General features: G+C 32.4%; 1 long non-coding RNA gene and 1 pseudogene across 1 annotated transcript; both read right to left on the bottom strand.

The window, feature by feature from the left end:
- Nucleotides 1-1,632: 1,632 nt before the first annotated feature.
- Nucleotides 1,633-5,207, bottom strand: LOC132068134 (uncharacterized). Its single transcript, XR_009417316.1, has 2 exons — nucleotides 4,973-5,207; nucleotides 1,633-1,685 (listed from the first exon to the last, which is right to left on the bottom strand). It is a non-coding gene; the product is annotated as an uncharacterized LOC132068134 (long non-coding RNA).
- A 550-nt stretch (nucleotides 5,208-5,757) lies between these two features.
- The window catches only part of LOC132068131 (ubiquitin C-terminal hydrolase 12-like), a 43,168-nt pseudogene continuing 31,195 nt past the window's right edge, over nucleotides 5,758-17,730 (bottom strand).

The raw sequence follows: 17,730 nt of genomic DNA, 5'->3' as shown, positions 1-17,730 counted from the left end.
CTCGAGTTCTAAACTATGCACATAGATTGGGACAAAAAGAGTGTATACATAATTAGTATATGATATGTGTATTTTGACTAACGACTGTAAATATTTTTGGTCGAGCGGCCAAATGTGTAACCTATGTACGCGGAAAGTGTAAATAATTTTTATAATATTGATGTAATTTAACGTGTTATAATAAATTGATTATCATCTTATTTAAATTAGTAATTAATATTTGTTGTAAAAAGTTACTTACTGATAATGACCTTATAAATGATTTTAATTATGTAAATAAATTTTGCATTATTAATACATATGACTTAAAACCTACTTATTATTGTTGTTGTACTTTTTGCTTTTGACTTTCACGTGTAAGGTGGTTATTTCATGGCACTCATTATTGATAAGAACAATTGTTGTTAGCAATTTTGTAGCGTGATTGAGTGTCTGTTTATTCAAACATTTCTTGTCTCATTGTTAAATGTTCCTATAATATTAATTATTCGAATTCTTACCATCGTATATGTCACAATATAATTGAAATCCTATTACAGCAGAAGTATCATCTCGTGAATTTCTAACCTGAACTATCAGGTGTTTGCATCTCCTATCTGAACTATCACCAACTATTTATCAAAAAAACACCTCTACTAGGATTTGATGGGTGTGTGGTATACATTCTCTCTCTCTCTCTCTTTTTTTGGGCTTAAAAGGGTGTTGAATGACACTCCACGCGGATAATTAAAGGAATTAATTGGGAAATTTAAAAAAAAAATTAAGAGATAATGGTAAAAAAAACACATCTAAAGTATCATTTTTTTGCGAGTTTCCAGCATCATTAGATACTAGTCAAGGTGTGTTTTGATAAATAATTGGTGATAGTTTAGGTAGGAAATACAAAAACTTGATAGTTCAGGTATATTTTGATAAATAGTTAGTGATAGTTTAGGTCGAAAACGCAAACACCTGATCGTTCAGGTAGAAAACTCACAAAAAGGTAATACTACAGGTGCGCTTTTTACCATTATCTATTTTACAAATGAAGAACTGTGGTAAACAGTGTTTTAATCCAGCAGTGAACCCATTCAATGTGAATGAGGATTACTAATATCATAGGATTTCAAATATTGGACAACTACGTAAAAAAATTGTTGCATTTTAATTCCATTTCATGGATATTTGAACATGTGAAGGTATATGGTTCGGTAATCCTTCTTTTGAAAATTTAGAAGAGGGTAATTAATTAGAAGGAAACTGCAACAACTTTAAGGTGTTGTTGATGAATTCCACTCAAAAGCTAAAAGTTTGGACTAAAAATATTTTTGAATACACTTGTTAGGAAAAAGAAAAGAATTTTAGCCGTCCGAAGAGTCGAGATAAAGGTTTCTCAACACTCAATTTCATTGAAAATAAACTTCAAATTTTGTCAAAAAAGTGAAGATATCTTATAGAATAAAGAGTTTAGACAAAATTTAATTCCCCAATGGGGAAATACTAACTTTTTTTTCACAATCTACAAATAACAGGATTAAAAAAGATAGGAGAGCGCTTTGGCATGAGATAAAAGACTTCGGAGTAATTAATAAGGGAAATGCTTGCTAGAAATCCCAGTGCTCATAAAGGCTCGTCTAAAAGTACTTTCAACAGTTTATTTTCAAGTGATTTTGGATTAACGATAATTTTATATATTTACTAGCGGTCTATGCCCGTGCTGCGCACGGGCCCAATACTTTAGATTATAGTGCATCTATGTGTATATAGTTGTCTTTGAATGGTGATTATATATATATATATATATATATATATATTATGTTCAAAGCACAATTAATATAACATTGTAGTTTGTCTTTCCGTATCTAAAACTTTATTATACTAATGGTTGCTATGAATATAAAATCGGCAAATTTATTAATATTTTTAAAAGAGAAGACTTGTTTAAAAAGAAACTATTTTGTCTCTTTGAGATAAAACAATAGCAATATTTAAGCATCGAGGTGATACTTTTAATTTTAATTCGATTAATTTAAAAGTGTAAAATATTTATTATTTTTTATCAAATTTTGATTTGGATAATTCTAATTTAAATTATTAAATTAATTTTACATGTTTAAAACAAAACAAAGTAGAAATTGATTTTCTATTTAAACGAAGAAATACTATTTTTTAATTTTTGGTAAATATTCTCGGTTTTAGCTCATTTTACTTGTCATGTTGTCTTTTGCATGGTTTTTTAAGAAAACGTCGATTAGAATTATGATTTGACTAATTTACCTTATTCATTATTTGATTTCCATTTGATATATATTTTTCTACGACATTAATCTCTTTCACATTTATTGGAGTAAGAATAAAAATAAAAAAAAAAGTAATTAAATTCTATCTTATTTTAAAATATAAATATTTTAAGTATATTTATTTTAGTAAACATAACAAATAAATGACATGGCGGAATAGCAAATACTGACGGTTTAATAGGCTAGATTAGATCTCGAGGCTAATATAAAAAAAGAAATAAAATTGTATGGTTTACCTCTGACACCTTTTGAAGAAAAGCAATTTCATTTGCTCCCACTAATGAATTGATACGCACGTGGCAATAGATATCATTATTGACTCAAATGAGATACTTTGGAAATTACATGAATATTGTTTGATTTTTTAATATGGGGTGCATTTTTTTTTTGACATTATTAATTTGCACTATTTTTATGCATATATATATATATATACACACACACACACACACACACACACACACTATATTCAAAACACGATTAATATAACATTGTAGTTTGTCTTTCGTATCTAAAACTTTATTATATTAGTGTTTTACGAATACAAAGTACGCACTTTTTTTTTGACATTATTTTTTTTTAATATGGGGTTCATTTATTTTTTATATTCTTGATTTTGTTAATATGGGGTTCACTTTTTTTAATCGTGAGTTTGGAGATGGTGGGTTCCCTTTTTTTTTATTTTTTTATATATATATATTGCTTGATGTTGTTTAGTATGGGGTCCACCCTTTATGGGGTGCACTTTTTTTTTTTGGACATTATTAGTTTGTACTATTTTTATGCATATAATATATATACATATATTATGTTCAAAACACGATTAATATAACATTGTAGTTTGTGCTCGTATCTAAAAAACTTTATTATATTAGTGTTTCTTTACGAATAAAAAGTACGCACTTCTTTTTTTTAATATTATATTTTTTTTTAATATGGGGTTCAATTTTTTTTTTTTAAATATTGCTTGATTTCATTAATATGGGGTCCACTTTATTTTTTTCCATGAGTTTGGAGATGGTGAGTTTCAATTTTTTTTTTTGCTCGGTGTTATTTAGTATGGGGCCCACCCCTTTTTTTTTAAGGGACAACGGACGATGAAGCATGAGTCTAAACCATGCTTTATATAGTTTCTTCCTTTTTTTATTTTTATTTTTTATATTGCTTGGTGTTATTTAGTATGGGGCCCTTTTGGACGTTATTAGTTTCTTATTTATTTTTATGCATATATATATATATATATATAAACTATGTTCAAAATACGATTAATATAACATTGTAGTTTGTGCTTCGTATCTAAATCTTTGTTATATTAGTGTTTGCTACGAATACGCATCGTGTTTAATATGGGGCCCACATTTTTTTTAACAGTGTTTGTTTTTTAAATATGGGATTCACTTTTTTTTTTCAATATTGCTTGATTTTGTTAATATGGGGTCCACTTTTTTCCTACGATTTTGGATGTGGTGAGTTCCACTTTTTTTTAATACTCGATGTTGTTTAATATGGGGCCCACAATTTTTTTTTAGGGCTTGATTAATATGGGGCCCAAAAAAAATTTTTTTTTTTTTGGGGTTCACTTATTTTTTATATTGCTTGATTTTGTTAATATAGGGTCCACTTTTTTTTATCGTGAGTTTGGAGATGGTGGGTTCTCTTTTTTTTTTTTTTTTTTATATATATATTGCTTGATGTTGTTTAGTATGGGGTCCACCCTTTATGGGGTGCACTTTTTTTTTTTTTTGGACATTATTAGTTTTCACTTATTTTTATGCATATAATATATATAAATATAATATGTTCAAAACACGATTAATATAACATTGTAGTTTGTCTTCTGTATCTAAAAAACTTTGTTATATTAGTGTTTGCTACGAATAAAAAGTCGTACTTCTTTTTTAATATTATATTTTTTTTAATATGGGGTTCAATTTTTTTTTTTTTTTAATATTGCTTGATTTCATTAATATGGGGTCCACTTTATTTTTTTCCATGAGTTTGGAGATGGTGAGTTCCAATTTTTTTTTGCTCGGTGTTATTTAGTATGGGGCCCACCCCTTTTTTTTTTTTTAAGGGACAACGGACGATGAAGCATGAGTCTAAACCCATGTTTTATATAGTTTCTTCCTTTTTTTATTTTTATTTTTTATATTCTTGGTGTTATTTAGTATGGGGCCCACCCTTTTGGACATTATTAGTTTGCACTATTTTTATGCATATATATATATATATAGACTATGTTCAAATACGATTAATATAACATTATAGTTTGTCTTACTTCGTATCTAAATGTTTTGTTATATTAGTGTTTTAACTGCGAATACGCATCGTGTTTAATATGGGGCCCACATTTTTTTTAACGGTGTTTATTTTTTAAATATGGGATTCACTTTTTTTTTTTTGATATTCTTTGATTTTGTTAATATGGGGTCCACTTTTTTTTTCCTCTGATTTTGGATGTGGTGAGTTCCACTTTTTTTTAATACTCGATGTTGTTTAATATGGGGCCCACAATTTTTTTTTTTAGGGCTTGATTAATATGGGGCCCAAAAAAAATTTTTTTTTTTTTAGGGTTGATTAATATGGGGCCCAAAAAAATTTTAAATTTTTTTTTTTTTTTATGGGGGTCCACAAACGGACGACGAAAAGTGCCCCAACTCCCTCTTCTAAATAGTAGTAAAGTAATATGCAACGTAACAAAACATGGGGTCACTGAGGACCTAGTTCATGCGAAGCAGTCATAAACTGAAGTAGTAGGATTATCCCATAACTGCCTAACAAAAGTGGTGCTAATTTGTTTGCTTAAGCTAATAAAGCTTCCAAGCAGACACAGAAGGAAATAGCATATACACAAAATGATCAAAAAGTTGTTTTCCAGCTCTTCCTTTCGATGTAAGTCCACTACCCCATTCTGCTCCCGATAACTATCCCTGACTCTGAGGCCTGAGCAGTGGTCCTCCTAGGCCCTAGCCTATCAATAAATGACCTGCATTCAAGTAAAATGGATGAATAAGTAATGTGATCTTACTACTAAAGGATCCATCCTTAACCAGTAGTCTTAGATTCAAGCCCCGTGTATGGAAAACATCTATAGGAAGCGTTTTGCCATTTAATGAGTCTTACGCGGCGTGAATCAGAATTAGTCGGCCGATGTGAGTACAGAACATCGGATGAGAAATAAAAAAGGATTGGTGTGATTTTATGAATTGCATAGTAGCCTGTCTAAATAGCTACTACTATGAAATGACAGTAAATTTAACAAATTAGTAAATGTTTAGTGGAGAAATGAATTTCTTGACATTGGTGATGCATAGATCCTTACTTAAGACTTTCACTGATCAATGACTTTACGGACGGCAACATCAGCTTCAATTATCACTGTATCACCCACAAGATGACCTCTTCCAGGATCATTTAGTTCAGTAAGAGGCATGAATGATTTGAAACCCCAGTCACTCTCACTTGCATTAAACTGGTGATTTAGTTCAGTAAGAGGCATGAACATTAAACAAAACAGTGACTGTCCCCTTCATTAAAATGGTGTCGAGTCTCTGCCATAAGAGTCACAACATTAAACAACAGTCAGCACTTCAACTAATCAAATCACAATACGCAATGACATAAACACAGGCCCTCAAAGGGAGAAACCATTGAAAGTAATTACAGGTGAGTAAAAAGCAAAAGACAGATCCCTTTCCAATCTTATGGGGATTCTCAGAGCAGTATGGATTCTGCATCATTTACAAATTCCTCCTTACACCAAAAGAAAAGAAAAGTATACAGTTAATCTGTTGGAATGAGTTAGCTTTGCTGCCATTGTTGGAGTACTTCTTGAAATAAACAGCCAAATGAAAAACTAAATCACGTGTTTTGTTATTAAAATATCCAAACTATAATACATGGGTGGAAGTTCATTTATTACTTCGTTCCTTAAGGATGAAAAGAAAAATCAAAAGTAAGTGCAAAATACTACCTGAATACGTTAAGAAAAATCTAAAGTATGAAGGTTATGAGGAAAATCAGAAAATACAACACAACAAAGCCTTATTCAAACGGCTTAAATATGCAGATGTTAGATAACCTATAGATTATCCGTCATCTTAAACTCATGCAAAAAATTCTTATCTTTTATACAACAAATGAGATCTCTGACCTTTTCTCACTGTGAACTTGTCATGAATTTGATCAAGAACAGCTAAGCTAAACCGTGCATATATACTCCAACCATCAGGCAATGTTGCAGCATCTGCCACATCCAAATACATTGATAAATGGTCTGTAATGTTCCTTTTTTTGTTCCCTTTTGGGAATATCAGTATCCTCCTGCAAGACACAATGCACCATATAGTACATCATTATCATATCCCCATTAAATTTGTAAAGTAATCCACTAAAAATGGGATGTTGAAAAAAATTACCATTCATATCCTCCAACACAGAAAGCATCAGAGTACAACTTCTCCACATTCAACCTTGAAAAATTGTTGACAGTCCATGTGAACCAGGCTGATGCCGGATCATCCACCTTGCGTGGCGTGTCCACTGGTGCAACTGCCATAAAATAAAATGTGCAATTTTTTTGAAAGACGGACAAATAATATGATATCAGTCAAACAAACAAAAGCATCAATCCCAAACTTGTTGGGGTCGATGATATGAATCCTCTACATATTTTGCTCAATTCGGCTCCATTTCATTCTAATACTGATAAGTAATTAGTGCAACATAACACATAATACAATTCAATCAATGTAAAGATGTGCAGCCATTCACATCTATTCCACTAGTGGTGTAAGAAAAGTGATGTTAAATAATAAATAATCGGCACAAGGAACTATACATCAAATAAAAAAAAACAAACGTATTATTCTATATAAAGAATGTGTGCGTGTGTTTGTGTCTGTGTGTGTGTAAAAGTAGGTGAGATACCTTCGATCGTCTGAGGTTCCTTAGTAGGAAAATCAGAAGTAGGAACAATAATTTTGTGTTCTTCTGGCTGCCAAAAACAAAGCAAAGTATCAAAATTCGATCCAACAAAGCTGGACAAATTTGATTAATCTTTCACATTTACAGAGAGAGATATTAGGTAAAGCATACACCGCAGTAGCATCAAATTATTAAACTCAGCACATAGTCATCCAAAATATCAATAAACTCCACCCAGCAAAGCAGCTTTGAACAAAAAACAAGCAAAACAGAATGAAACTGTAAAGAAAGTGAATTCTTGGAGCAATAGAACAGATTAAATTCAGCAACAATAAATCCAACAAAAAAAAATATTGCAAAAGGCCACCAAATAAAGCCAAAAAAAAAAAAAAGTACGACAATAAGTGATTTCCAACGGGTACTTCTTAAATTACGACGACTTTCCCTTTCTTCCCCATTTTTCCAATCTAACTCCACTTCTGTTACTCTTTTCCTATAAAGTGTGCCGCATATACCTGGCGATTGTGCACGTACTTCAAGAATGAAGGAACCACAGGAAAGCGATATTGTTCACCGCATTGATTTCGAAGGGATTTCTGAAAGCAAATTATATCCCCATCTTCTAGCTGCAAAGCCAGAGGAATATCGCATAAGAAAATTTCATTGCTAATAAATCCAGCAGAAAAAACTATTGAAATACACCCACAAATGCATAAAAACCCTAAAGTGTCAACTGGCAAAGTGGCAATTGATTGCATATACCTGGCAGTCACGAAAACTCAGCATACTGTCAATCTGTTCACACATCACATTGGGTTCAAATTTTATTTCCTGTCAATAACAAAACCTGAAAATCACATACCATATGCTAAGAGTTAAGAAATTGGTAGCAAGAGAAGGAAAACTAACCTCAAAGAGTTCAATTTCTTCATCAGGGGAAAAGCCAGCCAACTCATTCAGCCTTGGTAATATCTCCAGCGGCTTTCCACTTCCTTTTACAAAAAGCCGCCCAACATACCTGACAACAAAAAGGAAATCAAACAGAGAAAGACCAAAAAAACCTCATCCGTATCATGGTTTCTCATATATGCGGCCCCAAGCAGTTGGAATTAAACAGCAGTTCAAGTTTTAAATTCATTAAATGGAGAATTAACCCTATTAATATTGTGGCTCGTCAAGTCCAAGTTTTGACCAAGGCTTTTCCACCTTTTTGTGTACACTCATGCTAACTACAGTGTCACATTCAATTCTCTACGATGTCTGATTTAAACAGCTAGATCAAGTAAAAGTACAAAGCACCTTTTCATGCAATCGTATTTACTCAAAATAAACGAGGAAATCCCAAAATCAAACATGCAAATCACTACATTAGTGAAAGTAATTCCAGCGATTGAGAAGTAAATGTAATACCTTATCTTCTCTTTCAGAGGGTCATAAAGTTTGAAAAATAGAAGGATTTCTTCCTTGATCATCTTCCCTGGTTGAGATAAAGGTCGCAAATCCTGCAAGGATACACAAAACAAAATATAAAATGCAAAAGCAAAACATGCAGAATAAAGCCTCACAGAGAAAACATGCAACAAGTTAATCACCAAAACGGAAGACAAGTAAGCAAGGGATGCATTACCAGGCATAAGTCTACTTCCAGAAAAAGTTTTAGCTCATCATTGTTCCATTTGTTTGAAACCTCTCTCAGTTCACCAACCTGAAAGTACATCATGCAAGATCATTAACACCAAGTTAATCAAGCACTCCCGTCCTTTAGCAGATAGTAGAACCCATGCACTACAGAAGAAAGATTCCAAGACACGCAAGCTGTCCCGGACACCACAGTTATCCCAAAAAAAAAAAAAAAGAGAGAAAAGTTACAAGACTGAATGATCTCAATACCAGCCACAATTGTCACGCTACAAGAAACTGGACCAGAGGAGTCCCAATATCTTCAATCGAAAATCATGTTCGGAAAGTGGGGCGGAGTTTCCTTTTTTTCTTTTTCTTTTTTTTTTGGCGTGGGGGGTGGCGGCAATGGACTTGTGGCACATCAAGCACGAGGAATTAATGAATCAAACAGTCCCACATAGCTGAAGAATAAATTCCTTTTAAGGGCTTAGATCATATAAGGAATGATGGGTAATGCAGGGTGGCTTCACACCACTACAAGATTACTATCATGCTAAGATCATTCTTTTCTTGCATGTGATGGATAAGCCAAGGAGAACAAATTTTGTGGAAGACCAAACATGAAATATACAAAGAATATCACCAGTAAAGCTGCAGTCATAACTCAGACGAAGAGCACACTGCAGAAAGATAGGCTTGCCAGACAGAACTTACGGGTTGAATTTCCTCTTGAGCTGTCAATGCGCGATCAGGCCGATAAGTGTGGTTCTGGCGTTTTGCCCATAGCCAGTAACGTTGAAATTGCACTGGTATACCAAATGCCTGAGCAACTTCCTCCTGGAAACAAATGTTCCATCAGACACGTGCCATACTTAAAGACTTACATTGATTGACCAATGACATATGTTTATCTCATCTGCTGAGAGAGCCAAAATAATTTTGTGAACCCTCACCACCTAACCATTAGAACTCCTTTTTCTCAGTTTTTATGATTGTTTGTATTCTCCTCTGTTTTTTTTTTTTTTTTTTACCTGCATTAGCGCTCAGAATTTGAAGTTTTATCTTTTAACTCAATATAAAACACAAGTAAAGAAAGTTTACATTCCATATTTCAAGTTGTAGAAGCAGGAAATTTCACATGACACCTCTTTATTAAACAAGGGCAAACTGAATTCATTCTCATGCAGTACTTACAACTGCTCGTCAGAAAACGAAATGCAACAGAATGATAAATGTACCTTGAATTGAGTAAATGGCATCTGTTTCTGAATACGAAAAGTACGCACTTTATCATGGTCCACAAGATCAAAATAAATCTCCTTCCCAATTTGTTCACCTAGGTCTTCATCACGAGCTACCTGAAAAATCAAATGACTAATTTCAGTAAAAAGGTTCCTAAATATAAAGAATGCAAGAAGTAAAGGATAGAGACAAAAAGTTGAAAAGACCTTGATGATTGTGTAGAGACAAGCCTCTTGTTTCTCCTTTCCCTTTTGTTTCTTTTCTTCTTGCTCTTTCTCAGTCTTATCTGAAAATTGAGGTTGATAAAAGATACTATGACTGGACCAGTAGAATGAGAAACTAAATCAGTAGTATTGAGTAGATTCCCACCCAAAGATGCTAGGCTATGTCCTTATCCACATTGCATTTAGTTTTTTCCCTTGTCGCTTTCACGAATATAAACAAGCATATACGGGTTTGAATATTTTAGAAGTTTGAACAGTGAATCATTGCCAAAGCACATAAACCAGAATTCATCAAATTTCCCACGGCCTAAGATCAAACATAAGTGATAGACAAGCACTACCCACAGATGGATAGTCTTGGATGCTCAACCATGACCTATGTCAAAAAAAGTTTTGCATAGTTTTCGCTCCAACTTCCGCTTCCTTGTTGGCAAATATACAGACTGACAATTCATCAAATTCCCGAATTTGTCTAAGATCAGACATAATCCGACAGCTGGAAGTACTACTTACCGATGGATAGTCTTAGATGCTCCAAACACTGTGTATGAGGATGTTGGGTTTGTAGCGTTCACTAATTTGACTTTTGCTACTTAGATTATGTTTATATAGGATGACGGTTATTTATATAGTTTGCAAAAGTCTTATTAAGAGGTGCTCATTAAGTGCCGGTCACGGCTTTTCAGAATTGCATCGTGACATTCACACAGCAACACTGCAAATAAATTCAGTCAGTGTCGCAATTTAAAGAAATTTTAGGTCAATTTCACACCACAATCACAGCAGACTAAATCCAGCAGCTATATATAAAAAACAAAATCAATAATTTCAAACTACACCAAACACAGCTACTTTAAACAAAACAAAAAATACGTAAAACAGAGAAAAATTGTAGAAACAAGGTGAATACACACAGCAACACAGCTAATATATTTAGTAGAAATGGCATTTTTGAAAAGAAATTTTAGGTCAACTTCACATTGCAATCACAGCAGACTATGTTCAACACATTTATTTAGAAAACTACACCGAGAAAAGCTACTGTAAGCAGAAAATACGCAAAGCAGAGTGAAACTGTAAGAACAAAGTGAATACACACAGCAACACAGCAAAATAAAATCAATAACAATCGCATTGTCAAAAGAATTTTTAGGTCAACTTCACACAGTAAACACAACGGACTATATTCAACACATTTATTTTCAAAAGGCTACTGTAAGCAAAAAAAAAACACAAAGCAGAGAAAAACTGTAAAAACAAAGTGAATACACACACAACAACCAACAAGCTAATAAATTCAGAAGTAAAATTTCACGCCGCAATCACATCAGACTATATTCAGCACATTTATTTACAAAACTACACCGAGAAAAGCTACTGTAAGCAAAAAATACGCAAAGCATAGTGAAACTGTAAAAACAAAGTGAATACACACAGAAACAGTAACAATCGCATTTTTAAAAGAAATTGTAGGTAAATTTCACACCGTGTTATCATCGGACTATATTCAGCACATTTATTTACAAAACTACACCGAGAAAAGCTACTGTTAGCAAAAAATACGCAAAGCAGCAAAGCAGAGAGAAACTGTAAAAACGAAGTGAATACACACAGCAAACAGCTAATAAGTTCAGTAATAACATAATTTTTAAAAGAAATTTTAGGCTGTAAACAAAAAAAACGCAAAGCAGAGTAAAACTGTAAAAGCAAATGAAATAACAGAGTAAAAATTAAAGAGAGATGAAGATGAAGATTATTTACATCTATCGGTGGAGGAGTGATGAGAGACATCACCGGAGAATAGTGACCGTACGATCGTCGGAAAAATTATTGAGTTGGAGTAGTGCTCGTGTGACCAGGAAAAGGAGTATACTTTTTTTATTTTTGGGATACGTATCTTTTTCATCTACAGAAGAGATTATGACTTGAGAATTCTAGTTTATGACTTTTGATTTATTTTTATTATTTTGAAATAAAAATAAATGATTAAAAATATTTTTTTATTTTACTTAAACACTATAAAAGTGCTTAAAAGTTATTTTGGCTTAACAACACCTAAAATAAGCCAATTCAAATAGACTTTAAGAGCCTGTTTGGATGGGCTTATGCCTATAAAAGGCTAAGATCATAAGTTAAAAAAAAAAAAAAAGTTGGTGAAATAATGTATTTTTTGTCTATAAGTTTTTTAGATCTTTTTTTTGCGCGGATTGCCCTTCGTTTGGGGTGGTCTATAAATTTTGCCTCAAATTTGTGGTCTTTAAATTTTGCCCTTTCTTGGAAAGATGGGCGAATACATGAAGTTGAGTTCAACCCCTCTCGTGCATAAAATAAAAAAAATAATTTCGCAAGGCTTGAATGGCTATTATCTGGGAGTGTATGCCGGATCTCAAAGATACAATCTTTAAGAAAAAGTTAAAGTTATCCGGATCCACATAACTAAAAATCTGCCCTCAAAGAAAGTCGACCTTTAGACTTTTAGTTAAACATAACTAAAAGTCTGCCGGAGGGGGCATACAAAATTTAAACTTTGCCTTATTAACTTTGCCTCAAAATAGCTAATAAGCACATTCATTGATACACTCTTAAACAGGGGATCACTCTAGAATCATAAGGAGAGGATCAACAGATTACTTTGGGATGGATTGAAATTTAAACAGTAGCATTCTTTCCCTGTCCAAAACTTTTTCCTTTGATTAATACTACATGATTATCAAGTAGTAACATCTTAATAAAATAAAATAAAAAGCATCCAAAGCAGTTAAAAATAACGCATTTTTAGCTAGGAAAACATTTTAACTAAAGAGAACAACATTTAAACGCACACTCATTGGCAGGAAACAAGAACAAGGAAGGAAAAAACTGAAACTAAAAATAACTCTGGCAAACATTTTGAAAGCTACATGAATACAAGAACACAAAACGTTAGTCTTTATACTAGCACAAAACCATTGGTCTTATCTAAAAGATAAGCCATTTTCGAGATTAAACTTATCCCAAGGCGAAGTGAACACCTTAGCACATCATATTCAGAGAAACATAAAGGTTTAAACTAAGCAAAATTTACTCAGACTAAATTAATAATTGATTGTAATCGAGCAAAACAGATGTGGAAAAAAAATGATAGGGGAAGTGATTTGCCTCAAGGCAAAGTTTGCCCATAAGGCATAAGTATGCCCCCATCGGCATAAGTTTGGTAATTCCTTAACAAGGGTGTGTATATATACTTTTAACGGACAAACTTTTATCTACAGGATCCGGCATGACTTTAAAAATAATTATCAAATTTTTTATGAACCGGCATACTTATGCCAAGTCTCATCGTAAGACATAAATATCCGGATCCGGCTTTAGAACAAGTATGTTTACTCAAAAAAAAATTGTTGAGTTTTTTTAAAAAATTTGACTGTGTGGGGGTTCGAACCTGAAACCCATGGAATTTAACGAAGGGCAAAATTTAAAGTTTTTAAATATGAGGGGCAAAATTTAAAGATCACCCCAAAAGAAGGGCAATTCTGCGAATTGCCCCTTTAGATAAGCTAAGTCAAATGGGCCCAATTATTTTTTTGAGCTTATTTTAACCACAAAATGACTTTAAGTGGATAGGGGCGGGGAAACACTAGAAAAATTTCGAAAACATGTCCTTTAGGCCTCGTTTGCCAATCCAATTCTAAGTCGATTTTAAATTGAAGTTTTGTATGGGCATGCAATTAGAATTTTTTAAGTTGTTTTTTTCCGCATAACATGAAAATCTTACAAGTTGTGAAAACTATCAAAACTTCCCCAATTTTAATACAATCTTACTAAATAAGCAAACGATCGTTCATAACAAAGTTAATACGCTACCAGAACGTCATTCTAAAGAAATACAACAGCTATTGATAGTAAAAAGAAAAATTGAACATGAGTTCTAGTGTAACTACTCTTTAATATAATCCTCCCACATGATACGGACAATCTCTTCAGGTCGAGCATGCATTTCCTGATCAGATGACCAAGAAGACGAACACACATTATTATTTTGAGTCAAGTTTTACATTTTAAAAATATATCTACCTACTTATGAATCTTTTTTTACAAAATATAAATTTATGGGTCAAGTTTTACATTTAAAAAAATTTAAAATCATAATTTGGAATCTCAAATCCTTTTTTTTTTTTTTGAATTTGAGATTTGAAATCATGATAAGATATGAAGTTAAAGTTAAAATTTTATGCAAATTTCATTAAAAAAATGCTGATTTGAAATTAGACTCCGAAATCCTAAGGGCCAAACACCTACTTAGCCGCTCTTTTTTTATGTTTTTTAATAATTTATAAACTTAAATCAGCTTTTAAAAAATTATTTTTGAGCAATTTAACAACTTGTGAGAAGACATTAAATTACGATTTGTTTTGTACATTGAATTATATTCTAATGTATTATTTGTAAGGTTAAGCAAACATATGAGCAAGTAATCCAATGTTATCCGAAAGGATAAGTTCTTAGAGGTTATATTTGTACAACTTTTTCAAAATAGGGATAAAGTCCAAACGGTATTATGTAAAGAGATATTTGGATAAACCATCCGCAGAACAAGTAGCACATGAAAACAAGACCCGCCCAACTCATCTAAATTTGAACGGATTAATGACAAACGCATTTGTTATCCTAGTCCATGCTGACCTCGCTCTACTTCACAACATCGTAGACGCACCGCTCCGTACGAACCAAACTAATCGTACGATTGCCCTCCTGCGGCTCTCCGGAACCCTAGTTGGCTCACAAAACTCGTCGTCGATCCCGTAAGAAAAAAAAATACTCACCCCTAATTATTTCTCTCTCCAATCACTTTTTCTTGTCCATAACGGATTTTGCGTGTGCATTAAAATTTAATAAATGAATTACATACTTCACCATAATATTCATATGAATTGGTGTGTAGTTTCATTTGGAAAATGAGTAGTTAATATTAAGGATAAAACAAGAAATAAATATTGTTTTTCTCTTGATATGCTAACGTGGACAAGTAAACTGAAAATTTAATTTTAGTATAGTGAACAAGTAACAATGATCTGTGGAAGTATAAGTCATCTAAATGTTGGTAAATGAATAATTCTTAGAAACAAGGGCAAAATGGTAAATTATCTCTTAATTTTTCAAATCGAACAGGTAAAATTGAATATCTAGTTTTGGTATAGCGGATTAGTCTGGGGCAGAGTGCTGGCTAGTCAAGAACGCCCACATTTAGAAGATGAATGTAGCGGAGATGAGGATGCTCAATTGCTCAGATAGTATGTGCGGCTACTAGGAGAGATATGATTAGAAATGAAGTTATACAGGGTAAGGTGGAAGTAGCTCTTGTGGCGGACAAGATGAGGGAAGCGAGACTGAGATGGTTCGGGCATGTGAAGATGAAGATGTGTGGATGCGATAGTAAGGAGGTATGAGAATTTGGCTATTACGGGAGTTAGGAGAGGTTGGGTAAGCCGAAAGAACTGAGAGAAGGTGATTAGGCGGGACATGACACAACCTCAGCTTACTAAATACATGACCCTAGATAGAAAGGTGTGGCGATCTAGGATTAGACCAGAAGGTTAGTAAATTGAAGAGTGGTCTCCTTAATATTTTGTCTAGAGTTTGTTTAAATGCTTGATGTTATTGGACAATTCTATCGAGAATGGACAAGCAGAGAGTATCATTAATTGGCCAATATTTATAACTCTAACTCTAATAAAGTATCTTGAATTTCCTTAAATAAAACGAGATGTTCACATCTACCACCACAAAAAAATTATAATCGACTACCAACTATAATTTATTATACTATTACCAACATTATGACAGACTACCATTGGTTAAACAAGATTTTTCATTTTCATTTAAACTTCTAAAAAAATGATAGTGTGATACTTGGGCATGAGATAAAAGACTTGGGACTAATTAGTAAGAGAAATGCTTGCCGTTAACATCCCAAGGTTTCCTAGAGTCAAGCCACGTTTTGTTAAAATCAAAACCAAATGAAAAATTTAACCAAACCGTAATAAAAAAATTGACATTTGGTTTGGTTTTGGTTTGATTTGGTTTTAAATTTTAAAAAAACTGATAATATTTGGTTTGGTTATGGTTCATTAAAATAACCGAATAAATAACCGAACCAAAACCGATAAATTATATACATAAATTTTATAATTTTTTATAAGTATAATATTAGTTTTTCATAAATAATTATAAATATTTTATACCTTTTAATCATTAATTTAATTTTTGGTCTACTTATTTCACATGATTGTTTAAGGCCCATGTTTTTAAAAATATGTCCAAGCTCATGTCTTTAAGTCTTTTAACTCTGTAAGTGTTAAGTGTAAACCTACTACCGTAAGCTCACGTTAGAGTCTAATGTTCCTTTAACTTAAATTTTTAGCCTTTCTTTGTCGCCCATTTGATTTTAGGGTTGTTTCTTTTTTTTTTTTTTTTTTCGAATTTATAATTTTCTTTTTTTCTTAACGAATGGGTCCTAAACTTCTAATATGAAAAATATGAAAAGGACAGAGATTGTAGATTTGGAGGTTCCTATAGAAGATACTTCAGTAACATCAGCATTTGCTACAACTCAAGCATATGGTAATGTCCTAATACTTCTTCCGTGAGTAATCCTCCTAAAAAGTAGAAAAGAACAACTCCTTGTAGTCGAGACCCTAGCCTTGGAGATAATGATAGAAAAACATCTGAAGTTTGGGATCATTACACAATTTTTTTTTAATAAAATGAGAGAATTGAGGGCAAAATGCAAGTACTGCCCCAAAGTTTGAGATCATTACACAAAGTTTTCTTATTTCATATATTTTCATTTTCATTTTAGGTAGTCTTTATGTTTAATTAATATGAATGTTTATAACAACAACTAAAAGCTCCTATCCTCTACTTTATTTCCAGGTATGTGCATTAAGATGACAAAAATAGTGCAGTCACTACTAAGTTAGTTTTTAACTCTATATGTAATAGTTTAAGAACTTTAAGAACTTGAATACTACAATTATCAATTAATAAAATAAAATGTTTCTATGATGTATGTCGGTCCACCTTAAACTATAAATAAAAGTTATCGTTTGAACAAAAAAAAAGACATGTCTTTTTCAACTTTTTAATATTTTACTGATAAGTCTCATGGCTGCTAGTCATAAACTGAAAAATCGAACCAAACCGAACCAACCCAACAATAACCAAACCGATGGTTATTAATTTATTTGGTTTGATTATGGTTTTAGACATTTAAAAACCGACTAAATTGATTTGGTTATGATTTTAATCAATAACCGATCCAAACCGAACCATGAACACCCCTACGAGTGCCCATAAAGGCTTGTCTAAGTACTTTCCACAGTTTGTTTACAACTGATACTGGATTTTTTTTTTTTGGGTATTATCAATATGCATCTCAAAACATGGGGTCACTGTGGACC

The sequence above is a fragment of the Lycium ferocissimum genome, chromosome 8, assembly GCF_029784015.1.
Source record: "Lycium ferocissimum isolate CSIRO_LF1 chromosome 8, AGI_CSIRO_Lferr_CH_V1, whole genome shotgun sequence".
In the NCBI taxonomy this organism is placed as follows: Eukaryota; Viridiplantae; Streptophyta; class Magnoliopsida; order Solanales; family Solanaceae; genus Lycium; species Lycium ferocissimum.
This window is presented reverse-complemented; position numbering and strand designations above follow the sequence as displayed.